Source organism: Crocodylus porosus, unplaced genomic scaffold (assembly GCF_001723895.1).
Source record: "Crocodylus porosus isolate Cpor-Errol unplaced genomic scaffold, CroPor_comp1, whole genome shotgun sequence".
Classification (NCBI taxonomy): Eukaryota; Metazoa; Chordata; order Crocodylia; family Crocodylidae; genus Crocodylus; species Crocodylus porosus.
Window position 1 is genome coordinate 197,481,653 of NW_017728886.1, and position 26,607 is coordinate 197,508,259.

Below are 26,607 nucleotides of genomic sequence, written 5' to 3' on the forward strand. Positions count from 1 at the left end.
TCTCCTTCCCCAGAAGGCACTTCAAAGGAGCCTGAGGTAGAGGGTATGGAGGCAAGCAGCTCAGCTGAGTCTGCTACTCCTGTTGCTGTGCCTGCTGGGGAGGGGGAAATTGCAGCATCCACACATGCACCTGCACCCCAGAAGTGTGTGGGTAGTGTGGTCTGGGATCATGCTGAGCTGGCAAATATTCCCACACATGCTATATGCCTGAACTGCTGAGCCAAAACCAGCTGGGGCAAGGGAACAAAACACATGAGCACCACAGGGATGCTGATGCATCTCTGCAGGCACTACCCCCTGCCCTTGCTCCTCTTCATCCTGGCACCAGTGGAAGCATGCCCAAAGAGAAGACCCCCCTCTCGCTCCAAATCCCCCACTCTACTTTAAGCCAAGGTGATGGATGAGTCCCACATGGCAACAAAGATCTTGGGTGCCATGAACCACTTGGTGCAGGGGTGGCTCGTTAGGTAGAGTGAGCTCACCCATGGGTTCATGGTCACTGACAATAAGGCCAATATAGTCAAGGTGGTCTGTGATGCAAACTTTGTTGGCATCTGCTGTGTGGCTCATAAGTACCACCTCATTGTCAGGGATGCCTTGGAGGGGGACAGGGCTGCCTGTGATGGTGCCAGCACCACCAGCAAGCTCATTTCCAAATGCAGGAAGGTGGCAGGCTACTTCCACTAGAGCATCAAGTGGGGCAAGGGGCTGCAGGACAAACAAGCACTGCTGAACATCCCACAGCACAAAATCATGCAGGATGTGGAGACTCGGTGGAACTTCACATACCTGATGCTCGAGAGGCTGGTGGAGCAACAGAAGGCCATCCATGAGATGGCCTTGTTCGGGGAGATTGGGATCAGCAACCCCCTTAACAGAGCTGCATGGGATACCATCTCCCAGATCTTGTGGTACTCAAGACCACTGAGACCTTCAGCACTGGTGATGCCCTCCTTAGCCAGGTGACCCCTGTAGTGAGGGAACTTCAGAGCAAAATGGAGAAGTTCCAAGGGAACAGTGTTCCTGGCTGAGGCATATCATTGTCACCAGACATGCAGGCACTGGTGAGGCAGCTGAAGGAAGACATCAGGAAATGGCTTCATCTCTTGAGGTCCAGTATGGTCCACATGCTGGCCGCCATGTATGACCCAAGTGTGAAGGGGAGCATATGCAGCAGCCAAACACTGAATCAGTGGATGGAGGTGCTGGTGAAGAGATTCAGGGAGGCAGAGTGGCAGAGGCAGGGGGACATGGAAGAGGGGGATCCACTGTCCCATGCCAGCATGCCATCCACCAGCCAGTCTCCTCCTCCACCACAGGTGTTGCCAATGTGGGCCAAGGGCATGGCTTCCATGGTGGGGTCCAGAGGCATCATATCCCACCATCAGGCAGGCAGCACTCAGGCCTTGGTGGCTGCCTATATCACTGAGGATATGGAGCTGCTGCTGTGCAACCCCTTGGCCTACTGGGCAAGCCACAGCAAGATATGGCTGGATCTGGCCACAGTGCCCATGAGCACCTGTCTTGTCCACCAACCAGTGTTCTGAGTGAGAGGGTGTTCAGCATTGCTGGGGATGTAGTGACACCCCACCGCACCTGCTCGGATCCTGATGTGGTGGAGCAGCTGGTGTTCCTGAAGGTAAACCTCCAACTGCCCCTAAGCTCCAGGTGCAGATGGACTGAATGCCACCTTCCTCACTCTGTCTTCACCTATTTCCTTTTTTAATTTTTAAAAACCAGTTACTGCCCCACTCTCAGCTGGAGGGGGCACTCACTAACCAGCAGAAGAAGAACACATCCCTACTGAGCTTGCTTTCCTGCCAGGATGAACTTGGATGTATGCGCTGGGGCTGTGGAGAAGGAGGCAGCCCCAGGTCCTGGGCATGACCACTAAAACTGAACTCTGCCAAGGTTGGGAGGCCTGGGGGGACTGCTGTTCACATGGCAGCCCCAGGAAATGCCAGGACCGAGGACCCCCCTGGTGAAAGGCAGTCAGGAGGCACCATAATCTCCAGCCACCACATGCATGCACACAGTCCTGGCTGGGGAAAGCCCAGACCTGTCATGTCTTTGACAGGTCTGGGGCTTGCTGGTTGCAGTGGAGTTGTGAGGCTGTAGGTGAGCTCAGCTTAGCTTCCTGGGATGCCAGCTTTCAGGTTGAAAAACCCTTTGTCAGGCTGAGGAAGCATCTGCAGTTGGTGTGTGCTGTTCCTGGATAGAAGGAATAGCAAAGAAGCCAGAGGCTGGCATGCAATGCAGGCAAGAAAGCCAGTCAGTGAAAATGGAAATGGAGGCATCAGGGATGATGGACAGGCTGGAGTGGGAGGGAAAGGGGGATGTAGCAGCACAGATAAAAGTGGAGAGGTACCTGGGGAGTAAGATGTCTGGCAGGTTGTAGTGTGTTAGAATTCCAATGTCTATATTGAGTCCATGAGTTTCTGTATCCAGGAGGTTGATGAAGTGCAGTTCATAGGCTCATCTGTGAAAAGTGGTTTGTAAATTCCCTTTGAGGATCAGGCCTAAGAGATTGGAGACAGGTAGTGTTCTGTTCTTGTTTTTGATAGATTTGGTGTACACTCATTCTGGTGCGCAGTTGTTGCTTAGTGTCTCCTACATATTTTCTGCCAGGGCACTTGGTGCCCTCATGGATATATGTATTGTATTGTAAAGATATCTCCATATTGGAGATATCATTGGCAGGTTTTGCATGTCTTGTCATGGCATGGTCTGGATCCATTCAGTGTATTTCGGTCTGTAGGAAGTTGTCTTTTGGTGATGAGGTTAGCGAGGTTCAGTTCTTGTTTGAATTTACAAACCACTTTTCATATATGAGCCAATGAACTGCATTTCATCAACCTCCTGGGTAGTAGGTACAGAAACTAATGGAAATGATAGTAAAATTACACCCTTGACCAACCTCAACAACTCTTTAAAAATCTTACGTCTTTGTGGGAAATTGGAAGGGGAGAAATGCTATCAGATAATGTAAAAAGAAACAAAAGAGAGTTTTACTGTTAAAGAGGAGTAGAACTAATGAATATTAGGCCTGTGTGAAGTGGCTAGTATTTGCTTCATATTCAGATTTGGCCGATCTGGGGGACAGTGATTCAATTTGGTGATTCAAATCACTGTCTAAAATCAATTCGGCCAAATCTGATTCGGAGATTTGGCTGCTGCTGAATTGGCTGAACCTCTGAATTTGACAGGCCCCATTCCCTGCCCACTCTTTCAGCCCTGTCAATGGCTGCCCTGCCTGGCTCCAGCCTGGTTCCAGCAGGTCACATCCCCTGCCCTGCCTGGCTCCAGCCTCTTGTCTCTTTAAAAAAAAAAAGCAAAAAAAAAAAGCCCCCACTCACAGGATGCTGCTAGATTGGAGGGGGTGATCCCTGCTACTCCCTGCTGTCCCACTCTGTGTTGGGGGCTTTGCCACGACCCCCACCAACCCCTGCCCACTCTCCCAGCCCCTCATGGCTGCCCCGCCTGGTCTCAGCTTCCAACTCTTAAAAAAAAAATGCCCTGAACTCTCTCCCAGGTGGGGGACTGATCCCGGCAGCCCCTCACTGCCCTGTGCTGTGTGTGGGGCTCTGCCACAAGTCCTCAGAAGCCCTGAGGCTACTGCAGCAGCCAGTGAGAGGGGTCTTTTTTTTTTTTTAAGAGCCGGGAGCTTGGGACAGTGGGGCAGCCATGGGAGGGGGCTGGGAGAGTGGGCAGGGGTTGGGGGGCTCATGGCAGAGCCCCCCCACAGCATGGGGCAGTAGGGGGGAGTGGGGATCATTCTCTACCTGGCAGGAGCTGGTAAGTGGGAGCTTTTTTTTAAAGAGCCAGGAGCTGGAGCTGGGCAGGGCAGCCATGGGGAGGGGCTGGGGGTGCTCAGGGAGATGGGGCCTGGTGGGGGTCCCTCCTCCAACCCCCCCTCCCCTGCCCCATATCTATCAGCATGGAGTCTGGGTACAGCTCCCTGAGGCAGCGAGCGGGGACTGCCCAAATCCCTGAAGCTCTCTGAATCTTTTCTGAGTTGATTCAGAGACCTTCAAATCAATTTGGACCTTTTTATTGCTCTCCTAATTCAGTTTGGATTTGGAGATTCAGACGCCAAACTGGGCCCAATCTCCTCTGAATTGAATGAACACCTGAAGCTTTGTACAGCCCTAATGAATACCTCAGAAAATAGTCACAAATATTTGCTCAAACACTAAATTCTTTTCTAGCAAAAGATTGCATTACCAGGGATGTTTGTGGAAATAGATCATTTAAAATAAATATTAATGAAGTTTTTGAGAGTAAATATGAAAACTTTAAACTTGATTTTTCAAAATGCAAACCTGATACACAGGGTTCCACACATTCAGTTGAAGAATTTCAAAGGTCATGTGACTTGCATGTCAAATCAAAATTAATTATGAGAAGTTGAATTTCTGTACATAATTTCCAATAGCAACAAATTTCAGGATGCAAAGATTCCTCTAGTTACCTTACATACTTCCCTGCTGTGTGTAAAACATGTTTCAAGATGTCTTTGAGATTGTGATTGAGGGACTGTAATACCCAGAAATACATAAACTCCCAGCATGACTTCTTCCAACTGCTATCAGAGTATGTGCAATGGTTTTGTAAAACAACTGGAAGAGTATGTATACAAACTGGAATGAGCTGATGAGAGTGATTACTATATTAGAACAAGTTCTTTTCTTGGCCCTGTATTAGAAAAAAAGTGTGATTGAACCTCACTGATTTTTAGACTTTCTGTCTACTGAAAGGGCATAAAAAGAAGATCTCTGAGGGCTTTTCAAAGCCAGTGGGTATGATTTACAGCTTCAGCACTATTTGTTTTAATCCTTGGGAATGGGGAGGGGAATGGGATATGACGATACATAAAGAAACATTATTTCCCAAAGGCAGATTTCATTTCTTTAACGATTTATAAAACTCAGAAAGCAAAATATCACTGTTTAGGGACTGGGGTTATATTCTAATGAGTTTAACAGCTGCCAGGTTTGTGCATATATTTTGTATTGTGCACATGATGCAAGGCCCCTTGATTTGGCAATGATCCACAGGGCTTCATGTGCTGTTGTTGCTGTTGATCAGGCTTTGATCTTAAAAGGCAAACTTTGCACCAAAAAAATCATGGGTTGCCTTGTGTAATAAGAAAAACTAATTTCCATCCACTACTAAGCACACTGCCAAGCAGTTTAGTCCCTACATTTGACTTAATGTACTCAAACCAAACATCATTCTCATTTTGTTGGCATCATTAATTAAGCTGATACTCATAATATGTTTACTTTCTTCTTTGTAGACTTTTGCCTTATTTCCTTATGAGGCTTTTATATGATTGAGTTTCTACATTTTACACTGGAGAAGGTCAGAAGACCAAATTCTGAGGTGGTTATTTTTCACAAACTCCTTCCTTTCTTCTCATACAGGTATTTGGACTGGCAAGAGAGAAGTTTGTAGGAGATTTTCTCAAGCGGGAGATTCAGGGTCTAATGATGGTTTCACTATCACTAGAGGTGAAACATGATGCCTCACTCACAGAAGTGAAGCTCTCAGTGATTTCAGAAACAAGCTGGCCAAATTGTAGATTGCCCACCAGTAAACAGACTCAGGCTACATATTGCTACTGTAAATTTACTATCCTCAGTAGCCGTACCCCTAAGCATGCTGTGTTGCTTGAGACAGACAGAATGCCTCTTACATTACAAGTAGTGTAACCATATTCAAATGGGTGAGCTAATTAGTTTGGGGTGGCCCAACTGGCTTAGTTACTTGGGGAAAGCTAGTTAGTTCTCTTCCCAAGTGTCATGCAAAGGCAAATCCACAGCTTTTGGCTCAGGAGCATAGTGTGCTGCTAATAGTAAATGTAATGTGCAGCCATAGCTCCAGTTACCAAGTCAATTCATGCAACACAGTTGGTCAGTGTTGAGGTATAAAGAGATACTGTTTTTACCCAAAACTAGGAAGCATAAGAGACAACAGATACTTATACTACCAAGCCTAGAACTTCAGAATTATTAAAGATTACCTATTTAATGACAATATAATTTATGGGGCATCTAATACTTCCATTCCTAGAGAAATGCCTCCATTTAACAAGGGCAGGAAAACTGTCCAGCAAAAAGATCCAGACAAGAATGGCCACTGTTTCAGATAAGGTAACGCACAAAGCAGGAGAGACAGACAGACTGGGCCTAGTATCTAGATATTATGGTCCAGCAGCTAGACTTTTAAGAGGCGTTTGCATGAGGCAGTGGAATCAACTGTTGCATTAGGTTATGATTAGAGATTTCTGTTATGTGGTGTTGATTAGTTAGAACTGAGACAGTGATGAAAGCACACCTCTGACAGACTCCTTGGTTCTGGGTGATATCTGAAGAGCACATCATCTAAATATTGTAGAAAGCAACAAGAAGAACAGAAAGAAAATGCTCAGCCTACGGTCAATGAACAAGCCACTCATTTATGTTTAATGCTGCAGCTATCCCAGGAATTAAAAAAAGCATCAGAGCATGTGGTGAGTGAGGATAAAGAGGCTTCCCATGAAGAGGAGGATTTCTGCAATTGTCTCTCTAGCAGACCTGTTGTAATGTCAGAAGCCTATGACTACTACAAGGAATGTAAAGAAAGGGATGATGACTTATATTCTTGGAGCATGGAGAAAGCAGTGTGGAATTTTGACTCAAAGGTACGTCTTTGACTCATCTAGGATTATTTCTGAGTGATGCAGTCTGTGCACTGCCCCTTGCTTGCGGCTATCCCTGAAGATTTATTCTAGCCTGTAGTATTAGAAAGTCAATGTGATGCATAAATTTACCAATTTCTTATAACAAAGGGTTGTGAGGAGATATAGTACATGATTATACATGTCTAATACATGAGGGAGATAACCACTGTGGAAGGAAAAAAAGTTAGTTAATCTGAGTGACAATGTGGATATAAACTGGCCATGAATAAATATAGCTGGAAATTAAAGAAGGCTTCCAACAAGTCAGAGGACTGAAGTTTGGGAACAGCCTTTCAATAGGCAAAAAACCCTAACTATTTTTAAGAGGGAACTCAATCAGTTTATGAAAGGGTTATGAGAGAGCTGCCGGAGGTAACAGAGGACTGGGGTGAAAGAACTTTCTAGTCTTGCGTTGTTAAATATTTAAGGGAAGCCCAAAGGTTCATTCATTAAAATGCATGTTGTAACCATCTACAGCTGTATATATAACTGCCAAGACAGTGTAAGTTGGGTGTTTACATTTATAAGTGACCACTTGGTTGCCCATTTTTATGCTACATGGTTTGTACCTACAACTGCAGCAACTGTGCATTTGGAGACACATGCACAACTGGTGTGTTTTGCATCTGCACAACTAGCTGTCTACTTTTTAAACATTTAACTCCGAGTAATTAGTTTTAAAATCTGTGTGCAAAGCTAAATCACTTTAGGTTTCAGCATTCAGTTTGGCTTCCTTGAATGCTTGCTCAAGCATTTTCTGGGATGGTGTGCTTGTCATGTTGGCATTGACCACATTTTGATTGATACCGAATTATACTATAAATTTATAAGCAAACCTTTTCTTTGCTTCTCTTTTATATTACATTTATATTAATCTTACTTCATGGCTTTACAACAACAGCTGAGGTAAAAGATTTTCTGAGGTATAACCATTTTTCTTGAAACAACAGCAACAGCCTTGATACTGTCTGTGAGGAAAATATGGGCTTAACTTGCCAGTGTAGTTAGCCCTAAAAACATCAGGAGCAAGGACCTTGGAAATTGTTTAGTTCTTATGCATTCTTGGGCTCTGATCCAGAAAAAGACTTTAGCAAGTCCTTAACATTAAGCATGTGAATTGCACTATAAAGTCAAAAGTCCAGCTGACATGTTTAAGTCCACTGCTGGATCGGGGCCATGGCAACCTCTGCCCTTTCCCTACTTTTATACCATGATGAACCCAAGCATTTCTGAACACCCTTGTTCATGCAGGTAATTCCAGTGTGGTCAGTGGGAGGACACTGAATGCGAAGGTTATAGGCCCATATTTTTTGAGTTGCCAACAGCCCTGAAAGTTTCCTGCTATTTAGCATTCTGTTTGCTTTTTCTCTGATAGCTCTGTTTGCATTGGGTTTCTCCAGGGATTCCATCTGTTCCTTTCTAAAAAAACAGTGAATCCAGTTAATAAACATTCTTAAACCTAGGCCATCCAGGAAACAAATTAAGTTACTCCTGATTCACTCACTGAAATTAAGCACCCATGATTTTATTTTCCTTCCACACTGCAAGAAAAAACAGATCTGCATGTTTCAACCTCTTAAAGGTTGAATGCTTTCCCACTTTTTCACACAAGGTGTCAATATATTGGATTTCCATTTTCCTCTACAACCTGAAAGAAAAGTAAGGATGTGGAAATGTACATCTTGTGAGTGAGCAAACGAATATAAAAACAGTTTAGTGAAAAAGAACTGTTTTGGATGTCCAGAGATATGAATGCTCATTTTCTTTTTCAGGGTCCAGATAAATTACTCACTGTTTCTTTTGTGGAGCTGTTCTATACTACTGTCATGTTGGTGACTGGGTATGTCTCTGTAAAGCATAGGTCTGGGCAGCTCTCACAGTTTCCTGTCTTTAGAAATGGATTTTTGGACTTCGTGTTGAAGTCATAGGGTATGTATAGTAGGGCTGTGCGAAGCTTCAGTCCCTGATTAGATTCAGCAGAGATTTGGCCCGATTCAGTGGCCCAATCTCCAAATCTGAATTGAATCAGACGACCCTTTAATCTCTCCAAATTGATTTGGAACCCTCTGAATCAATTTGGAGAGATTCGGAAAGATTCGGAAATTTGGACATAGGCACAGCTTTAAATGTTTTTTCTACATACCTAGGTAGCATGCGGCTCATGAATGCTGAGATGCTGGGGCGCATGGAGTGTCCCACAGAAGTGCAGGGGGCTCCCCAGAGTGCTTGGCAGCAAACCCGGAAGTGGACCAGAAGCACTTCCAGTCCACTTCCGGGTCTGCCAGAGAGCACGCGGGGGGGCCCCCTGCGCTCCCCCAGGTTGGTGACTGGTGCCTCCTGAGTCTGGGAGGGCACCCAGGGTCCCCTCGTGGCTGATCACTGAGCCAGGGAGCCACAGGGGTGGGGGGGCCCAGCACGCTTCCTGTTGGACCTGGAAGTGGACTGGAAGTACTTTTGGTCCACTTCCGAGTTTGTCACCAAGCACATGGGGGACCCCCCCATGCTCCTGTGGGATGCTCCATCCACCCCAGTATTGCAGCACAGTACTGCCTGGTACATCAAGATATGTAGAAAAAACATTTAAAGCTGTGTATATGTCTGAATCGCTGATTCTCCAAATCATCATCGAATCTTCAGATTCAGATTTGGTCAAATCAAATCAGGGACAGTGATCTGAATCAACAAATTGAATCACTGTCCATGATTTGGGCTGAATCTGAATAGAATAGGGCCTGCTTCTCACACCCCTAAGGTATAGCCATTATAGCTAGACTGACCTAACCAGGGTTAGGTTGATCTAAATGCCTAATTGTGCAAGCATTCAGGAGATTTCAATTGCCCCAAAAATTCACCTCAGGAGGTGCACTAACTTAAATTAAAAAATGGTTAATTCAGTCATGAATTGCCTATGGACGGCATAGATCTGGGGCTAGGAAAGTCCAGCTATTTGCTCCAATCCTAGAGCTATGCTGTATATGCCCTCCCCGCCCTCCCGCCACAACCCTGGTTGGCTATGCTATACAATGCCCTCTCACTCTGTGGGCCCAGCAACCCACATACAGCCCTCCTATCTTGCCAACCTCCCCAGACTTGCTGGCCCCCCACAGATTCACTAGCTCCTCCAACCCACCATCATCTCCCCCCACCCTGAGTCACTTACATCAGGTTCTTCATATGGCTCCAGGCAGTGGTGAACTACTGTAGGCACTTTTCCCAGTCTACATTTAGGCAGCATAAATTAAATCACATGAACCTAGACTGGGTGCAGCAAACAGCTGAATGTACCCTAAGGTTTGGCTCTCCTCTCATTTATGCTGATTTTAGGTCAATGTTATTTCTATGGAACAGGCTGGTGTGAGAGGACTTCCTCCACAGGAGTGGATAACAGACAAAAAAGTGCAAGATTTATGGGATAGAGAGAAGAAAAAACTCAAGAGGGGCCCTGACTTTTAAAGTAACTGGGGGAGTTTTCAATATGAGGGAAACTTGAATTTCAGTCTCTGCTCCCTTAACTATTTATGCATTTTATATTGATAGGCATTGTGTGTCTGCAAAAAACCAAAAATGATTTAGATGGAGAAGGGGGTACCTTAAAGAAAGGTCTGCTGCTTCCAGGTGAGAGCCCTGACTGACAGATAATGAAGTTTGCGGCTGCTGTCTATAAGCAGAACCACTTATGTGTGTAGAATGTTCCTGTTTCACCAGTCATCCCAACAGGTGAGAGAAAATAATATAGGCCAGGCTTGTCCAACATACAGCCTGTGGGTGTTTTCTGAGGCCCGTGGTTCTGCGACAGGAAATGAAAGTAAACACTGTTTACTTTTGTTCCCACCCCTTGTCCCTCCCCCAGCCCCTCAGCAGCTTCCTAATGGCTGCTGAAAGACTGGGGAAGGGACAAGGTTCCCACACGCACTGTGTCAGCTTGACATTGCCGACACGGTGTGGCTCCTCCCCTCCCCCCTCATTTCACGATGTCTCTTCCTAGCTTCGCCCCTCCCTTTGACATTTGCATGCCAGCCCCGCCCTGTGCTGGTCCTCACCAGCCACGCAGGCTAGGGCAGGTAGCGGTGCAGTGGGCGGGCAGGCGCAGGGAGCGTGGGTGCTAGCTCAGAGGGATGCTGCGTCCAGGCCTGTGGGAGATGCTGCTGCTGCTGCTATGGCTGTAGCTGTTGGGGTGGGAAACTGGCACCACTCCCACCTCCCTGCATCCTCCCGTGCCGGCAGACATCATGCTGGGGGTGGTGAGTCACCGGCCCTGGGGAGGGAGGGAGCCCTGCTAGTCGGGCTTGGGCTACCCCAGGGGACAGGGAACAGGGGGGTGTCCCTGCATGTCCTGCACCCCCCTGTAGGGTCCCCGCATGTTCCCCTGGCTGCTGAGCCCAGGTATGCAGGTGTGGGAGCATCCTCGAGGCCTCCCAGGTGGTAGGGAGGACATGGCGGGGTCAGGTGGCATCCCTTGACCCCTGTGCCCCCAGGCTGCAGCCAGACTGGACAGGCCATGTGAGTGCCTGCTCCTGCCAGCCCACTGGGTGATAAAAAGTTCATGATCTGGCCCCATATTCAAAAAGGTTGTTCACCCCTGATATAGGCATTGGATAGGCATATGTTTGGGGTTATTTAGGAGCAAACTTTGTATCTGTATAGGGGACTGGATTAGATGTCTCCCGAGACCCCTTCTAGTCCTGGAATTCTATGACTTACAGTTGAATTTGGGCAAGGATTAGGCACTTAGCTGCTCAGAGTGGTTTGCTTCTAACATGAGCAGAAATGAAATGCAAATTAAAGCACCTATGGAACCTTGCAGTCCAATGGGTAGGTGCCAATTTTAAGTTCATTCTAAATTTTGTCACTACCTTTATGGAAATATTCTAAATTGTTTTTGTTTTTTTTGCAGCACAGGTGTTAAGTACCCTCCCTTCCCCACAAAACAAAGCAAAACAACACAACAAAAAGTATTTTTCCTTTCAGCTTCGTATCTGTGAAAGGTGCTGGCTGACAGATCTTCAGATTTAATACTTTCAATTGGAAAACAAAAAGGACGTAAATTGTAGTGGGACAAGTTACACCACTACTTCCATTATTCCTGTTTCATCAGAAGGAAACTTCTAAGGACCCAAAGGCACACTCTCTAAGGACCAAAGAAACACTGTCATGGACCTAGAAGGACAGCCTTCCATCTTCAGCTCTGTCTGTGCAAAAATGAAGTTTAAAAGTACCTATGGGGACTTTTTACCATCTTGTACCATCTACACTTTTTCCAGGGCCTGATGAAGGGACTTTGATCCCAAAAGCTTGCAGAAAAGGACAATTTGCTTGCCATTTCCCAGATGATCTAATAAAAGGTATCATTTTGGACTCAAGAGTTCTAGTTTTTTGTATGTCTAAGGACCAAAAACACTCTTTATGTTCCCACCTTTGCTGCTATGACTGAAGATGTCAGTTTTAGATTTCAGCGTTTTTTCAACCTGAATTGTAAGGTCCCATTTTCTTAGGCCTATTGAAAGAGAAGGAGAATAAATTAGACTGAGAGGCTCAGAAAGGGATAGTAGCACATTTGACTAAATGCAAATTCACTAAAACATAATGAGGTTGCAGTTAAGAGTAAAATTTATAATATTGGCTTTTGGCTTCCTATGCTAAAGTGTTAGGGTTGCCAAGGTCCAGTCATAAATTCATGGGAAATTTCTAAGCTGCTGGAAGAAGTCTGGAGAAGACCATAAAAATAATTTGTCATTTATTTCCTACTTTGCTTCTTAACTCATTCTAAACCATCATACTTCTGCTTATTTTTAATCATTAACGCTCTGAACTTGGTATTCTCAAGCCATTCCCATCCTGTGTATCTCATCCCACTCAAATACAATAAAATAGCAACCCTTATGTAATTTATAATTTTTGCTAAAAACATGCAGTAAAACTATCCATTCTACCAATTTACACAAAATTAAAACATGACAGTGGCAACGCATGGGGGTGCATGTGCAATTCCTGAGAGCACCGGTGCAACCCCTGTCAGGCCATGCTCCCTGCTTAGGTGACAGGCGGGGTGGAGGGGCAGGCAGAAGTGCTGGTGCTCCCCCTGTGAGTGCCAGCTGAAATGAAGTGGTGGATGAAGTGGCTGTGGCTGGTTCCAGGAGCTCCATGGCTGCTTTCAGATGAGTGCAGTCGGCCGCAGGGGACTCTCTCCCCCAACCCCCGGTTGGCAAGATTGGCCGCAGGGGGACCCCCTCCCCCGGTTGGCGAAATTGGCCAGGGGAGACCTCCCCCCTAGTCGCTCACTGGTCACTAGGGGCCTACGTGCCCTTCTGACTCAGATGGCATCAGTCGCCCATGAAACATGACATAATATACCACGTAAGGTAAATATCAAACATTTAGAGGTTGTTCACTCGCTCCTCTACTTCAGTAGATTTAAATAGGTATAAATTGACAAAGAAGGGAGATAACACTAGTCAGGGAAATTAAAGAAATATTTAAAAAAGAAGGGAAAAAGCTTGTGTTTAGAGATGCTGTTCCAGCGCTACATTTTATAAGTGAATGAGTAGAGACCGGCAAAGATATATTTCCCTTGGTAATGGGGAGCTGTTTGGAGATTACAGAGGCTAGCAGAGCTCGGTGAGAGAAATAGCAAAATGCTGCTCTCATTCCATTTATGTAGGAGTCCTAAAAAGGTAGGAATCTACTCAGTCATTTCATGGTCTTCCAGATACCTTTCAGAACAGGTAGACATAACAACCAAACTTGGGTAAGCTTAAGAAACTTGGAAGTCCTTTCTGGTGGCACTATGTAATTCTTTTCAAATCTATTTTCAATCATGGGTCAAAATAGGCTGCCTGAGTCATGAAGGAAGGGAAGACAGCTAATGGGCCTTTCTGGCTGATAAAAGGCTAGGTTATGGGGAACACCTGGAAGAGATCATGACTAACACAAAACATACCAAACATTGCATAAAATAGTGCCTATAGGCATAGGTTTTCAGGCAAGCTCAAAGCTGGGGGGGGAGGGGGAGAGGCAGAGAAACAGTTCAAGCACAAGGAAGTCAAAATGATGGAGCATAAAACACAAGTTGATTTGTCTTAAGACTACAGAAAGCATGTGAACCATCCTTAGCCATTATTTGATGCTCTTTCATGTATGTGAAAGACAGGCAGGACTTTCTTCAGAAGATCCTTGCCTTGCCTAAAAATGGTAAGTTTTGATAAAGGCAAAAACACAGGCTGCATATTATACTGATCTTAGGTACATAGGTGGCAATAGAAAATATACATATTTAAAATTATTACTATTAAATGCCTTGAAACATTTTTCCCCAACCTAATCACTCAAGAATTTTTGTAAAAAGCCAAGAACATCCTGTTTTGACACAAAGTATTGAAAAGATAATTAGCTAAAGTATGAATGTTTCAAACTTTTGGAACTTTTTACTAAACTGTTTTGAAATGAAAAATTCATAGACATCTACCTATAAAGAGATTCATTTTCATGCCAGTGGAAAAGAATGAATAGTTCCTGACCAGTTTTATTATTAATAAATATAAAAGGTACATGAAGAAATTAAGAAGAAGTTCCACTAGCATATTCTATATTTTGAGCATACAATTACATCTTTCTCTTCCTTAATCTGTCATATTCATGCCACTTGATTTATCATTTCCATGTCTACATGATGGTACATGGAATCTGACTGTAGAAATTGAATCAAATTCAAGCAGAAATGGAGAAAATCAGTAAAAAATAGTTTAAACAAAATTAAAAAATCCTTACAATTTAAGTGGTTACTTAAGTTGTTCTGTGGCACACATTATTTTTATTTGAAACATTTAAAAACACAATAGTTACAGAATCATTCAAGTTCTTATTTCATAGCAGGATCATCACTTTCTTTACTTCATAGTCCTGTATCAGCTTCACTTTCATTTAGGTAGCCCTTTTCACAATCTTATTTAACAGGCTACTTCTTTATTAAATATAAACTGCTTAACTGAAGAAACTGTAAACTGGGGTTTCAGCTCATATGCCATAAAGTAAATTATGACACAATTTTATTTCATATTCTTGAAAAAAAAAAAGTACAAAGAACACGCTGAACTTCACGTGGTGGATCAGACTATGCATTCTGGAAGAAACTTTAGCCACTTGTACAAGTGATGGCGGTCACCATGTACACGTGATGAAAATTTCCATTGTATGTCTTAATAGCATCACACAATACACATGTATGAGGTCTGGAGATTTCAAATGAGTGTGAAATGTTGCAAACTAAACCACATCCATCCCCATGTAGTTTAATTTGCAACATTGTAAATTGCAATAATATTGTACATTGTAATTTGCAACATCATAAATTGTAGCTGTCAGCTTGGCCCCCTGCTGCAGAAGAAGTGGGCAGGCTTCACCAAAAAAAAAAAAAAGAACCAGCCTGTCACTGCTTCTCCCATCAGCAGGTGCCTTCTGGTCTGGAGGGGCCCGATCCTTTTATTTTTATTTTTTTGGGGCTCCTGCCCACTAGGGGTGTGTGAAGCAGGCCATATTTGATTCGGAGTCAGATTTGGCCCGATTCAGGGGACAGTGATTCGATTCGCTGATTTGGATCGCTGTCCTGATTCAATTCGGCCAAATCTAAATCTGAAGATTCAATTCTGGTTCACAGAATCAGTGATATGGCCATAGACACAGCTTTAAATGTTTTTACTACCTACCTCGAGGTACCAGGCACAGCTTGCGAGTACAGAGATGGCGGGGCAGATGGAGAGTCCCATGGGAGTGTGGGGTTCACCCGCACATGCTCGGCAGTGGACTCGGAAGTAGACTGGAAGTACTTCTGGTCCATTTCTGGGTCCACTGCTGAGTGCATGGGGGATCCCCCCCCGTGCATCCCTAGCTCTGCGAGTGGCTGTAGGGGGATCCCGGGTGCCCCCACAGATCCAGGAGGCATAGTCACTGAGCAGAGGGGCTGGAGGGGTTCCCCTGCATACTCCGTGGTGGACCCGGAAGCGGACCAGAAGTGCTTCTGGTCCACTTCTGGGTCCACTGCCAAGGTTGTTGGGGACCACCCCCCTCATGCTCCTGCAGGACACTCCATCCACCCCATCATCTCAGCATTCATGAGCTGTGCCTGGTAACTTGAAGTATGTAGAAAAAACATTTAAAGCTGTGTCTATGTCTGAATCATTGAATCTCACCCAATCTCTCTGAATCAAATTGGAGCCTTCCAATTCGATTCAGAGAGATTAATGGGTCTCCTGATTTGATTTAGATTTTGAGATTTGGCTGCCGAATTGAGCCAAATCTCCTCCAAATCAAATAAGTGACTGAAGCTTCACATAGCCCTACTGCCCACCTCTTTTGTGGCTGGGGAATGAGCTGCTGGTGGGCAGAGTGGCCCCTGAGCTGCAGGCGGGACCTAGTTCTCTCCTCCATGGCAGTGGTGCCCCCTGCGGCCACCTGGCTGGGCTGCTAGTGGTCTTGGTGCTGCTCCTCTCAGAGGCAGTGCACAGATGGATCCAGTTCTTCCCAGAGCCTGCCAGGGCTTCCAGTGCCCTGTGCACTGTCCCCACCATCTTCACACAGCTTGGGACCTCCTGGGAATGGACTAGCTTGCCCCTGGGGCAGTGCAGAAAGGCATCAGAAGGGTGGCTGTGTTTACTGTTGGCTGGAGAAGATGGCAGGGACAGTTCATGGGGTGCTGGATGCCTTCCAAGCCTGAGCTTCCCCAAGCCCACCTGGGCTTCCAGTGCCCCATGCACCATTCCTTCTGCCTTCTCTGGCCACCAGCAAACCCGACACTAAGATGTAGGGGGAAGTGGGCACTCTAGAAGGGAGGAATAGGCTGCCATCAGACCTAGACAGGTTACATGGGTGGGCGGATGAGAACAGGATGGGTTTCAACACTGACAAGTGCAAGGTATTGCACCTGGGGAGGAGGAACCAGCGCCATACCTACAAGCTGGGGAACTCCCTTCTTATCAGTGCAGAAGCAGAAAAGGATCTTGGAGTCATTATTGATGCCAAAATGAACATGGGCCGACAGTGTGGGGATGCGGTCAAGAAGGCCAACCGTACCTTGTCATGCATCCACAGATGCATCTCAGGCAGGTCTAAGGAGGTGATCCTCCCCTTCTATGTGACACTGGTCAAGCTGCAGTTGGAGTACTGTGTCCAGTTCTGGGTGCTGCACTTCAGGAAGGATGTGGACAACATGGAGAGGGTCCACCTGCACAATCAGGAGTCAGCAGGGGCAGCAGGACAGGCCCTACGAGGAAAGGCTAAGGGACATGAACCTGTTCAGCCACCACAAGAGAAGGCTGAGGGGGGATCTAGTGGCCTGTTACAAACTAGTCAGAGGGGACCAGCAGGCAATGGGAGAGTCCCTGTTCCCCCAAGCGCTACCAGGAGTGACTAGAAATAACGGTCACAAGCCGGCAGAGGGTAAATTCAGGCTAGACATCAGGAGGTGCTACTTCACTGTCAGGACAGCTAGGATCTGGAACCGACTTCCAAGAGAGGTGATGCTGGCTCCTACCCTGGGGGTCTTTAAGACAAGGCTAGATGTACACCTTGCTGGGGTCGTTTGACCCTAGTACTTTCCTGCCATGGCAGGGGATTGGATTTGATGATCTGCTCGGGTCCCTTCTGACCCTACCAACTATGAAATTATGAAACCCAGCCACCCTCCTGCCATCTTTCCATACTGCCCCAGGGGCAAGCCAGCCCACTCCCAGGTGGTCCCAGGTTTCAATGTAGGGGGCATAGAATAAAACCCTGAGTATTAAACCTCCATTATGTGTACAAGTGCCCTTCAATGCCAAATTAAAGCCTAAGTGTATTGGGGCTCAGCATCTTGGAGGAAATAAGATATCTAGTAGGAAAACTGTATGTAATCCTTTATAATTTATACACTTGGGATACTGGGATCATAATTATATGACTGCTTTTCAGGATCAGTGATTGCAAGTCTCCAGTGTTTCACAATGGCATGATTATCATACCTCTGCTTTGTTAATTGAAGATTAGAGTAAGTCATGGTAAAGAGAAGGAATGATAAGGGACAATTGTCTTGTGGTTATTCTGTGGTGTGTTGGCTTGAGAAGCTGTACCATTTGCATGAGTTAACACCTTATCCCCAGAGTAAAGAAGGCTACAAATAAAGATCTGAACAATATTGTTCCAGACGGGTAAATTTAGAAGCTGTTTTTTAACAGCTTTCATTTTGCAATTCTATTGTTAGAACTTGTTCACTCGCTGAAGTACACTGCATTATGCTACAATGCGTGCTCTCTCCTCAGTGTAGGAGCTCTTTTCTGGTGCCTTTTTGGAGCGAAGAATATATCAAATGAAGCGGCTATCGCAACGTATATGGGGGGGGGAAATGCATTGGGCCCAGTTACATCTTTAAGGGTTGACTAATTATCAGTGTTTTTCTTCTGGGTCCCTATATCTACTCAAACATTAGAAGTCAAGTTGGTTCTAAGCATAATAAAATTTATGCTAGCAGGAAAACTAGTGGACACAGCCCTGTAGTTTCCTTATAAAAAGTTTTCTTCTATTGAAACGTGCTCTTATTGAAATTGCATATTATTTCTCAGGCTAGCCTATTCAGTAATCATCTCTAGCTTTTCACAATAAATGAAAGTTACTTTTCTATATGCTATGGCACACCCATTAACATGAAAAACGAAAGACCCAGTGGCCTGAATAACAATAACCCAACAAAAAAAAAACATTGTTTGTGGCTGGTTGAAAGAAGAGGGAAATTTCTTCTTCCACCTGGTTTTGTTGTATTTATATAACCGTGTAAATGTTATAAGTCATGCTCACTTAAACTTCCACCTAAATGCTCCATTTTAGCCATTGGGCACACAAATAACATGATACGTGTAAATACATGTCCAGCTTTACATGCTTTTTTGAACAGGGCCTCAAATCACAGCTAGGCACAACAGTGCAGAGAGGAGCAGTATGGGATAAACATTATGGCTGGGGCATCCTTGATGGAATAATTCATGCAGCAGGTGGATTTTTGGGAGTGCTTGAAGAAGGATGTGTGAGGAGTTACTCAAGCGACAGACAGGGCTTTAGTTAATGTGTGTGTTACATGTATTGCAGTCCCCTCACCATGGAAGCTGGATAGATTGTGCTGTATGTAAGTGAAGTACAAAAGGTGCATGGGAGTGGTAGCGAGGAGAAGTAATAGACAACTGAAAACACAGTAAAAAATTATAGGCATGGAAAAAAGGTACATTCTCTCAGGAATTTATTCACATCTAAATGTGTATGGGATTTTTCATGCCTGTAATTCTATACCCTACCATGCATTGACAAAAACTGTTCAGTTTGAATAGACTCCTTAACTAGACAAGAAATAGCAAGTATTTGATGTGTTCTGAGGGAGATAAAAACTTCACGGTGACATCTGGAAAGAGAATGTCAATATCTGACTCTTAATAGCTTTTCTTTACTGCGATGACTTCCTTTCCTTCTCATAATTATTTTTTCTATATAGGTTAGTCTCTTGACAAGCTATTAGAAAAACAGAGCTGCTGAGACTTCTGCTGAACAAATGTGTGGTCTAAAGGTCTAGGTTGTAAAATGTTACATCTTGATTCTGCAAGCTGCCTTAAAATCAGTATGGAAGATGGTGTTGCAGGTAAGAGGTAGATCCATGTAGAATGCATCTTTAGGAACAAATTTAACGTGGCTGTTGTAAATACTTGTGTCTGGATTTAGGTTGTGTGAGGGGCCTGTGAGAGACATTGTGGGCCCAGTACATTTTGATAGGGAAGCTCCTTGCCTTTCATTTGGAAACAGGAAATAAACAATGATATTCGGGGGGTGCTTGGGGCCCCTAAGTTTGGGGCACTGGCACTACTGTACTCTGTTCCCCTTCTTTTATAGATGCTGCTTGTGTGGAACTATTTTCAAAGGGATAGAAGCTGCATTCCCCAGCTCCATAAAAATGTCTCATGTAGTCTTTGCTTAGTATTATGAAGTATTTATATTCAGCATCAGTGTTTGATTTGCTGTAGTTATATGGAATAATGTGGAAAAAAAAATCAAGGGCAATGAGACTATTGGCTGCAGGAATTCCTAAAGACATTTGCCTCTTAGTTCCTCAAATGAGTTAGTCCTTGAGTATGGCTCCTTCTTTGAATGTGGTAATACTTAAGAGCCTTATGCTGCCTTTGATCATAGACTTTAATCATAGAAATTAGAGATGGAACTGGCCCATTCATTCATTCATCTAGTCCATTTCCTGCCACTTCAGGATGCTCTGCAGTTTATTTTCTAGGGTTTTCTAGTTCTCACATTTCTACTGAGACCACTGGGAGTTCCTCATCCAGATCAAGGAGAGTATATGGCTCATAACTTGTAAAAATCATGCAAACATGTTGTTAAGTGGTATAAATGCTGGAATTAATTGAGTATTCTCACATAGCACCAGAGCGAAGCGTCTGCTCGAGGGTGAGGCATGATTTATTTCTGCAGGTATTAGCTGGAGAGATAGAAAGGGAGGGACATAATAATTAGTTCTATGTGCCTTCAGCTTTCTAGACCCATGGGGTTTGTTGTGTGTATCATCTGTCTTCACAGTGCAGTGATTTCATTTGCTTGCTCATGCTTTCTAATGTAACTGAAAACCCTTCTTGAAAATTTCTATATTTTGATTTTTTCAATTTACAAACAAGTCATATATTTTCAAATGAATTTTCCCCTACTTTTCAACGTAGCTGTAAAGTGGCATAATTTAAAACTACAAGAGACTGATGAACCCATTTTACTGAATTCCTAGCATGTTAAAGCTAACATAACATCTAGAATTATTGCCATAGATGTTTGTATCTGTTATAAGGGATTTTTTAATTTGGGGCTTCAGAGGAACTCCTATCAGTCTGCCAACTAACTGCATAGGAAATGAACATGGAAGATAATTTTTGCCTTGGGGTTGCTGATACAACAGTCCTAGAGGCAGTGATCACACGATAGGGACTGTTTATTGTTCTTTATTATTACCAAATTTATTATAATCCTTGAAACTTTCCTTCACTCAGCATTCCCCACAATACTTGCCTTTTTTTCCTCAGACGTTTCTGAAGTTTTGGAATATCCCCCTGGCTTCCATGATACAGTCTATCTGGCATTTCCTTTTGAGTACGACACTCTTCAAAGTAATTAAACTATAAGCTACAACATGAAAAAGCTTGAATTCAGCTGTCAGGCATGTCTGCCTCTTGTGGCATTGGTCCCAATGTAAGCTTTTAAAACTACGCCCTGCCATAGTCTCAGAAAATGGAACCTTGCCAACTAATTTTTAATTCATATTCTTTAAACACAGTGGCATGAATGACTAACTGTGAAATGAAGGAAACTGTCAAAAGAACTACGAATACTGCAGAGAGCTCCAAAATTCAATACAAGTTTCAGCTACCTCTGTGATTTATTGTTTATGTTTATTACCACATAACAAAATACAGCATCTCCTGTACCCACTGCTTACATGATACAAATAGAAGGAAAGCTCCTGTATCGATGGCAGCATTTTGGTGTCTCTGGCAGTGTTGGAGAAACTATGAAGAATATGGTGCTGTCCTTCCCCTGAGTAGGTTTTAAGTGGGCACCTATGAGTTATCCAAAAGATTTCCATGGATGAGGAAATTTTTACATAGTTCAATGGAGAGCTGAGATTTATGAAGTATTTGGCTGACTCTCAACCTACAGAGCCAAGTGTCACACAGGAGTTTAGGGTTACTGGGAATAGGTTATTATTCGACCCTATAGGAAAGGGATTAACTGGATAATTGCCTTTCTTCATATTGAAAATAAGCTTCCCCATTGATATCTGCCACCCTCTTCAGGCTCTGATTGGATGCTCTAAGTGGTTTCACCTGAAAGCTTTGCCTTAACAGACAAGTTGGGCAATATCTATAGGTTGGAGAAGACAACCTATATCAGAGAATGTGTTTAACCCTTAATCTGCCAAATTTTTAATAATTTATATTGTGCATGTCTTGCAATGCTGCCACCTGCTGAGTCAGTACCTTATTTTACAGTTATGCTCCATTTGCAAACTTTAAGGATGCAATTATAAAACTCTTCTTTCTGTAAGGGGCCTTCTCTTTTTAAGTGCATTTTTATGCACCATGCTGCAACACAGAGCAGTGTTCTGTCTTCAGTATCATTGTGAGAAGGGAGCTTCAATCCCATTCATAATGACACAGGATTATTTCGATTGTATTGAGTAGTTTAATTATTTCCAGGGGTATTTAGACTGGATCAGAATAATTGGAACTGCCATACTGGAACAGACCAATACTCTAGTCTTGCATGTTATCCTGTCTTCAACAATGGTCAATGTTGGATGCTTTGCAGGAATGTGTGAGCCTTCCAGCCCCTTCAGAAGTCTAACCCCTGCTGTATGTGAGGATTAAAATTCAGGGGATGTTAATTTTGCAAATGTGGAAATCCTAGCTCTTACAGAAGGGGCATTCTTTTAGTTCCATACCCGATCGCTGGCAAAAGCATGCTGTACAATCACAGGATGTTTTCTACTATGTATCTTATTCTTTACAAATAGACCCCTGCCATGAGCTTGTGTGCCAGGAAATGCAAATTCAGAAGGATACTTCAGAAGGAGACAAGGCTAACATTATCAGTACTCTAAAGTCTAACAATGGATCTGAACATTCCTTAGTCACTTTAGAGTTTCTCTCTTGCAGCACTTTAAACACTCATAGAGCCTCATAGCGGCACAAAATGTTTTATCTTGTACTTCTTAATGTACTTTCTTATTATCTCATCCAGAGAACCTCTGGGGATTCAGTCAGTTTAGCTGTTACTTTTCTGCTGCTGATGCTCAAATTTTCTTTGACAATCCTGATTTCTCACTGACTATTCTCTCTCTCCTTTGTTGTCTTGTATAACCTTTTATGTATTTCCTTGGTGTACCTCAGGCTCATGGCATCTCTTGCCTGTTATAGAAGTTTTGAACTTTCCTTCCTCTTTTTTCATTGCTATTGCAATATTTTACCAATCCTAATTTACCCAAGATGATATTCTAGGTGTTATATTTCTTTCTTTCTTTTTTCTTCTCTGATACATCCACTGTTTTGCAAGCTAAAATAATTTGTTTCCTGTCCATTCCTTGGTTATCTCTTACTTTCAGTGTCTTTCCTCCATTTCCACTCACTAAGAGTCTATATAAAATTCTGTCCTAAAGGTTATCTTCCCCAGCTTATCTTTATTCTAAAGGTATCCCTTCTTTTGTAGCTTCTTCACTGGCTCCATCTTTCCCTTCACATGTTCAAGATCTTAAGACTCACTGTTGTACTTTATCCCAAATACATTTTAATTACACGTCTGTACTCATTTTACTCACTGTCTTGTATTACTTCCTTTGTCTTTCTGTCACTCTTGGCTTTGTATTTGTTCAATTCTACACTTTGTAGGCCAAATTATGGTTGCTTTATCTGTGAGATTAGACCTATTGGTGCCATTGGTTTGAAGAATGTGATTGGTTTGGTTATACGTTTGGAATTGTCTCCCATTTCACAGTACCGAGCACCTTTCCTTCTCCTTCAGAAAGCCACTTCTTTTATGAAGACTGCTTGCTACCCTGATAATTTCCCAGGAATGCAATGAGAAATTGGAAAGGATAATGGAAAGCTCACTGAAAATGTATTGCCTGGACCCACAGTATACCACAGTCTCCCAAGGCAGTCGCTACAAGAAACAATCTTTTACCCAGTGATCTAATGAAAGGTTCAGAGAAGAACAAGAAGCAAATGTCACAGAAAAGTTTCCACATCTATGTATGCCAAACCTGATACTTCAGAAGGTGAAAATACCCTTCTAGGCATCTGACCAATTGTGCAACCTCTGAACATAGGAGACAATATTTCTTCTTGGTTACTCTAAGTAATTATAATTACAAGTTCAATCTTATTTTTGGTCACAAAATAATCCCCTTTTAAAACTAGCTAGAATATGCATTATTGTCGTATATTAGAAAATTTAATTAGAGAAATATTGCTAATGCGTGGATGTCTGACAGGATCTTAATATACAGGCAACCCCCGCTTAACACTCTTAATTAGTTCCAGAAAATCTGAGCGCTAAGTGAAACCGCGCTAAGTGAAACTGAGTTCCCCACAGATATTAATGTAAATAGAGATTGACTGGTTACTGCCTGCCCTGCAGCCGCCTCTCCCCCCACCCCTTGCCTTCCTGGTGGCAAGGGCCCACTTGCCAGTCTGGGCACTGGCACTACTGCTGCCCTACTCTGGGCACTGGCTTCTGCCACCTGGTACCAATGCAGGCCCTGTGCTGGTGCCACCCACTCTGGGCACAGGCCCCTGCTGGCCCTGGTCCCAGGCACTGGCGTGGGCTCTTGCTACTTGCCTCTGTTGCCGCTGCTTCTCCACACCCCGCCTGCCCACTCCAGCCCGGGCACCAGTGCTCCTGCCAACCTGCTTTGGGTGCGGGCCTCCACTGGCCCCGGCACGGGCCCCACACACCAGCGTAGGCCCCATGCTGCTGCCCCCAACCCTGGGAGCAGGCCCCTGCCGGCCCTGGCGCCAGACACTGGCGTGGGTCCTGCGTGCTCCTCCCCTCTTTTGCAGCTGATTGTCTCTACCGCCTCCCGGCACCATGTATCAGCCTGGGTCTGCACTTCTGCCATCCTGCCCTGGGCCCTGATGCCTGCCTGCCCACTCACTGCAACTCATTTACCTCCCACTTGCTCCTGCTGCTGCTGCTTCTCCCTGCCCGCCTGCCTGCCAGAACTCCACTGAGCGCTATAGCGAAACTGGCTGAGCGCTCAGCAGAGTCAGGTATCAATTCTAAATGAGCGCTATAGCAAAATAGTGCTAACTGAAACTGTGTTAAGTGGGGGTTGCCTGTACTACTGATTTTTCTCCAGACTTGTACGTTTAAGGGCTGTGGAAATACCAGATATTTTCTGTAGTTGTATTTTTTTAGTTCTTAAATTACTCATGCCACATGACGTTGTGAGTGCCCTATTCTCTAAAACATAAAATGAAATTGATTTTCCACTTCTGCCTCAGCAGCATTACAAGCATGAAGCCCATGGTTTTATGATGGAGGAGACCACACCGACGGTTAGAAACTTACAAACTGAATTTACACACTGAATTCCAGGACTGAAAGAACACCATCAATTTGGGGATAACAGTGACAGAGCAGAATTATTTGGAACATAATCAATGAATGATAATATATTTGAGTGATTTTGTTTTCTAAAGGAGAGAACTTGCTATCTCAAAAGAATATAAATGTGATCCAATAAAGATCAATAAAGAAATGTGATCACTTTAGTGACTGATTTCCCCTCCCTTCACCACCAAGTGATTAATTGATTTTTATCATTATGACATATCTTTTCAATGGAACGGATAAAGAATACAAAAAATCAATTCTGTACAATATCTGCCATGCCCAACTGTATTCAAAATTCTTTAGTCCTTTGGCTAGGGTTCAAGAGCATATTGGTGGTTGTAAGATAGGCACAGCAGGAAGCTGCCTCCAGAGCAGAGTGACTTGGGTGTAGTAGGTCTTGCTGACTGTATCTGCAAAGAATACTAATTTTCAGCCCTCCTAACAGAGGTGGAAATATTGTTCATTTATTGAATGGGATGCACAGACATGCTCAAACACTTTTGTGGCTAGAACAATTCTATTAATTCTATCTGCTGTATCATTTTTTCTGAGTGTGAGATCCACTGTTAATTTTTAACATATGATGAGAAATTAAATCTATGGTGAGTCTAAAAATATTTGACTAATTAAAATGCTTTTTGTTAAAAAAAAAAAATAGCCTCTCAAATGTGAGAGAGGCTTTGGATGGATATTTGGAAAGTGCTGGACACCTTATATAGCTGTTAAAAGCAGAAAAAGGAACATTTGAAAAAGGAATAATGGTTTTTATTCTCTTACCTCAAAATAGCAACTCCCACTGGAACATGTGTATGTTTAGGTGTGTGAGAGAGGACTAAGAGAAAGTGGGTGGAGAAAGAATGAGAATGATGGATTGATTTCCAGGTAAGAATGATGTTGTTTTTTTTTCTCAGGGAGCTATGTTACCCTAAACAAGCTAATATCACCTCAGCCTTCTGGCCCTGCCACTACAGGTGTCTTAAGATATAATTCATTCTTCTGTGTATCTCAGGAAATCCATAGGATTTCTTTGTTTCTTTCAAGGGCCACAAGATAAACACACCCCACTGAAAGATAGGCTATAGTGGAATGTATCTTGTAGCCTGAGTTTTCTGTTGCCTTTGTTCATGGGAAAACGGTCCGTGAATGGCATGTCCCTAAACTGCCTCGATCCTCTGCCCTGAAGCTCTGGTGTGATGCATGCCCTGGTTCACTTGCTTCCTGCTCCACAGGCACCAAGTCCTTGCAATGAGGTAATGTCACTGCCTTAAGTTAGGGACAGACATTCAAAAAGCCTGAGCCTGAATTGATTCAACCTTTGCAGATTAGTCTAACCTGGCTAAGCTAAATCAGTTTGTAACTGCACAAACATCCCAGACATGCAGGCACATGCCTGCAGTGGCTCAGGTTAGAGCTGGGGGGCACTACAGCAGCCTTCTATTCCCTTTCATAGTGCTGAGCTGAAGGGAGAGTGGCCGGGCCCTGGCAGGACACTTTGATTAGGGAGGGTTTCAGTGTTTATAACCCCTGATAACAGAGTGTTTATTACCCCTAACTCAGTGCTTATTGCCCCATTAAGAACACAACAGAGGGACATTACCAGCTAACTGTTGATTCTGCTTTTGTTCCATTTGCCACAGCACGGACCATAGCCAGCATGTGGTCTTCTAGGTAATGTGGTGTGTCTGCATAAGGCAGAGGGGAGAGGGGAATCC